The sequence below is a fragment of the Vitis vinifera genome, chromosome 11 (genome assembly GCF_030704535.1).
Source record: "Vitis vinifera cultivar Pinot Noir 40024 chromosome 11, ASM3070453v1".
Taxonomy (NCBI): Eukaryota; Viridiplantae; Streptophyta; class Magnoliopsida; order Vitales; family Vitaceae; genus Vitis; species Vitis vinifera.
In genome coordinates this window covers 10529599-10534615 of record NC_081815.1, presented here as the reverse complement: position 1 = coordinate 10534615, position 5017 = coordinate 10529599, and the positions used below count along the sequence as shown (strand labels likewise).

The following is a 5017-nucleotide window of genomic DNA, read 5'->3' as shown; positions in this document are numbered from 1 at the left end:
CACCTCGTCTCTCCTACAGAATCATGATCGATGACTGATGAGTGGAGAGGCAAGACTAGCTTGTACAATCTGGACGTATCAATACCTTCATCCATATCAAGCTGTTGAACTATGGAAAATAAATCCATTAAGAAGTATCTCATATGACCATATGAAGTTATCACTTTACAGGGAAGGCAAGGAAAGGAAGGAACTCAAACATAACCTAAATTAAACCAGCCAAAGCAAAATCATAGCTGTGGCCTAACCAAAAAGATTATACCCTTAGCCAAACCAAAAAGGATTCTCAACTGATGGCAAGGGGGAGGTAAGAAACCTCCTCCTATCATAAACTAAACCTAGCCCAAGCAAAGCATATCCACTACTAAACCCAAGAGCATCAGTCCATGAATCTAACCTTCAACATGCCTACTCTTAAATTAATGTGCATACTCATTTACACTGTTAATGACTTCTCTGCCCTGGCACCTTTTTCCTGGAAGGTTAGTATAGAACTAGTACAAGTATTTGGTGGCTCTTCCCATCCATCAGCTTTCTATATGACTACAACAATAATCCAAGTGTCCATTAGGATGTACTTTCTGTTTTTTGTTTTTAAAATCAGAAACTTATTATACAAAACTAGAACATCTTGTCCAAAAAGTATAGATTTACCTTATGTCTTTAAAATTCACTTTCAAAAATTTTTAAATTTGATATTGTAAAAATTTTTTGAACCTCAATTGTTTTAAACAATTTTTAAAGTCATTTCTTTTTCAGTGTAAGCCTCTTAGAGTTCTTGTATTTTTTATAAAAATTACTACTATTTTCTGATTTTAAAAGAAGAAAACCAGAAGCGTATCTGAATGGACACTAAATATCTTGTTTATTACTTGGAGGATTTTGCTGTCCTAGTTTACTTGGGCTTGTTTAGAACACCAGTCACCAATGACATAAAACTGTGCTTTCTAATAACAACAGGAGCTCACATTGGGGATTTTCTGGATATCAGACCTGATAAATGGAAGAGTACAATTGCTTTCTCATGTTATCTGTCTTAAGTTGGGATGTAATATTATGGGTCATTTTGCCAAGATAGGGGTCCTTTTGTAAATTGATCTTTTGATTTATTCTAAAAGCTGATATTTACCTCCATTAGGGCATGAATATGATTCTGATGTAGGTGATTTTTATTGTTGAACCTAGTATGATCATATTCAATTGTTACATAATACACTAGAGGTTTCATAAAGTTCATCTGAACAGCATATCAAGGTTTGGGTGCTTTCACATGGATATGGTTTCATCTTTCTTTCTTTGCCCTTTTTTCTAATTTTTTTTAATTCTTTCTTTATTTGTTTGTGGGTTGGTTTGGGGTGCCCATCTTCTCTTGTTTTTGTTACATGCCAATCACCTAATGCATTCTTCTTATGATATAAGTGCAGGCAACCTTAGCTTTGTATGCAGCAAAGCAAACTTCAGGAATTGTTGTTAATATTGGTTTCCACTGCACATCTATTGTTCCAAGTAAGATATTCCGGTCTTTGTCCTATACTTATCATAATTGTAAAATTGATATGAAAAACCTTGTTGCAGCATGCTGGAATAGTAGGCCTCAAGCTCCAACAAATTTGTTTTGAGTCTATCAATTTCTCAAATTCATACTTAATGCTTGATGGGGCCCTTCCACTGTGGTCTCCTGGTTAATACTGGGAACTGAACCTCAGACCTCTCCTCCTCTCTGGATAGCTCCCTTTGTCATCAATTATGTGATATTTTTTTGCGCCTCCTGATTTGTTTTTGTTGATGTCATCTAATTATTCTCTCACCCCCTGTTGCATGGGCTATGCATGTAGTATTTGCTTGGCTGACTGCGCTTTCTTAGGTTCTCTATCACCTATCATCAATTCTTTGCTTTCCATTTCAAGAGTTTGGTTCCTCCTATTATCATTGGTCAACCTGTTATAAGCACCATGATGTTCTTTTCTAGCTTACTGGCATTTTTTTTTTACATTCGGAACTGAGTTAACCTTTCATTCTTCTCATCTCTCTCCTACTTGTGCTGCTCTCTTCCGCACTGCCATGATGTTTTCTGGTTCCCTCTCCTTGGCTTCATTGTCATCAGTATTGTTGCCCGATGCTTTGCGGGCCCTTGCCTTGATCAAGGGCAGCTAAGTGGGTGCAAACTGAGATCACGCTCACCAGAATTGTCTCATCAAGCTTTATTTATCCTAGCTGCATCTCATGGAACAATGCCAAATTCTCCGATTTCTTGCCTCAGTTGTAAAATGTATCTTTTGATGTTGCAGTGAATATGCATTAAATTCTGTGTACATAATAGGAAGTGAACAAAAAATTTTCCTTTTTGTCAAAACAAACTAATCAACCCAATCACATCCAATAAGCAAGTAATTGTAACTTACGGTATCCAGATATCCCCACGTCTAGTTCTGGAACCGCCTCTCAGGTCCCAAATAGCAAAGGACCCATCTCTTGAACCAGAGACAACAAGATCTATTGATGAATGAAAAGTGAAATTATAAGCATCTTTCAAGTATAAATAGAAAAAAAAGAGATGTAGGTGAAAACATAAATATACCAGGATTACTTGGATGAGGGCACAGAGATTTCACACTTCCTGTGTGCCCCATCAACATTCCAGTACATTTCTTTTCCTGTGCATCCCAAACCTTTATCTGTAAAATTTAAACAAGAACAGATGAAAATTCTGTTGACTCAGAATTCGCATTGAATATAACCAGAATCATAACTTGTTTTAAAATGAATCCTTTTTCATTTATTTTCTGAAGTGACTTTACTTTTCTTATGGTGATGAATCCCTACTAAACTCTTTTCTTATTATCCATTGAGGATTTTTTGTGGGTTGCTTTAAATTTTTATCAACCAATAAAGCAATGTCATTAATGCATTCATGAAGCAACTGACATGGTCATGGAAGTATGTTATTGAGATGTAACAAGCTAAGATGGTCAGAAGCACAGAACTAAAGCAGAAAAATTCATGTTATATATGTTTTACACTTCACAGGATCAAATATTGTTCCAAATCCATACTGATGATACTTGTCGAAGTTTCAAAATTCCACAGTGCACTGAATCCACATCACAGAACCATAGTTAATCACCAAATTAGGTCCCCAACACTACACAGTAGGGCATTTAGGTTGAAAATTGATTAAAAGAACATCCTCATTCAAAACTTTAAAAAAAAAAAATGATTTTGATCATCCAAAGGTGGGCATTTGTAAACACTTCAGGAGCTAAACATTGCATGCATATTCAAAAGAAATGTGATAGAGAAAACACATCATGACATATTTAGTGAAATATTTAGTCTTCCATAGTTGATTATGTAATGATAATATCTTGAAGAATTATCTATTACCGATATGCACTGTGTTAGTGAAGAATGTTTGAAGACCGAGAGATTAAACTGTTACTTGGAGAGCTTTAATATTTCTTTTATTCTATGTTTTGTTGGCAATTATATATCACTAATCTTACCCTCTTAGGACTTTAGAATTGAATCCGGCATCCTTCATTAATACACATCAAATACTTTTTAATTTTATTTGTACACACAATTGTAGACTTGAATAAATTATAGGTTTTAAAAAGCTTGAACATGTAAAATCGTATTTAATACGTATTTGGCAGTATGAGAAGTGAAAAAAAAATGAATATTAGCCTAATTTAAAAATTTACACTCATTACTTTTTAGAGAAAAAAAAAACTTTAATGTAGTGTAACTATATATACTTTGTATACATAACAAATCAAAACTAAGGTATAGGATCATAGGTATTATTATTAGATGGTATAACTTGTTGGAAAAATCAAAGGGTGGAATTGTTGGATGCTGAAGACCTAGCCTGTAACCTTTTTTTCACTATATGGTACAACCTAGCCAAGATGATTACAATATTGTTAAGCCACCTTAATTTAGACCAGGCTTTTCTATCTCATTCATTTAAGTTCTACCCATCTTGCAGTCATTTTTCAAAAAATAAGGACTTGACCCGAGTTAGACAGTGTGGTCCACGGTTCACCCACCATTAGGTCATCACCAAAAGTCAGAATCTCAAATGAAAAGAGGCACAAGGAAGAATCTTCTTAGCTTTCTCACCATGCATACATTTTATTTTATAGGAGTATTAATTACCATTTTAAAAAAATTAATTACTAAAATAGTTTGATTTTAATAATTTTATAAATTTTTTAAAAATATCTAACCATTGTTGCATGTGTGAAAATTTTTTTTCCTTATTTATATGTCTTTTTTTCTTAGTTTATTTTCTTATTTTAATTTATTTCTTATTTATTTGTTAATATCTACTAATGGATTTATGTTATTTATTATTTGTTTTGCATATACATATTTTAAGGGACAGTGAGCTACATTGGACTGTGAGAGGTGTGTGATGCAAGACTTGAGTCAAAGACAGACTAAGGAAGGTACATTATTTTTCCTTATACAAACCAACATATTTTAATTATAATGCCAGTTTTACTTTGGGTGGTTAGAAGAATATAATGGAGGCGTTATTTTAAATTTTGTTTAAATCTTATTGAGTACCTGAATTCTACAAGTTATTCCCCAACTTAGTTTGATACTAAGGCCCAAATTTTGACCCAAGGCTATGACATAGACTGGTGTGACTTGATTCGCAAATCATGGCCATACGTATGCTTTCTTAAAATAATCTTGTTTAATGGTTAATGGATAACATGAAATATACCAATAATTATGGAACATCTTTAGGTGTTTTATAATTATTAGATTATTCAATAAGTAATTGCGTTTTACTTTTAATCACACATGCATGCATGAAACCTTAGAGTTCCCATTCAACTATCATTGTAAGATAAAAAGTTTCTCTTATTACATACTAAAGACATTTAAGTTGTCAAAGGTGAAAAAGGTTTTATCCAAGCCACTTTCAAGTTGACAACTTTTAAATTGTCTAGAATGTGATAAAGATATTTTTTTTGCAATGATGCTTGAATTGTCCGATTGG

At 33.3% G+C, this 5017-nt stretch overlaps 1 long non-coding RNA gene across 1 annotated transcript; it reads right to left on the bottom strand.

Annotated features, from left to right (window-relative positions):
• Positions 1–2179: 2179 nt before the first annotated feature.
• LOC132254640 (uncharacterized) lies at positions 2180–2780 on the bottom strand. Its single transcript, XR_009466923.1, has 3 exons — positions 2579–2780; positions 2403–2493; positions 2180–2305 (listed from the first exon to the last, which is right to left on the bottom strand). It is a non-coding gene; the product is annotated as an uncharacterized LOC132254640 (long non-coding RNA).
• Positions 2781–5017: the final 2237 nt, after the last annotated feature.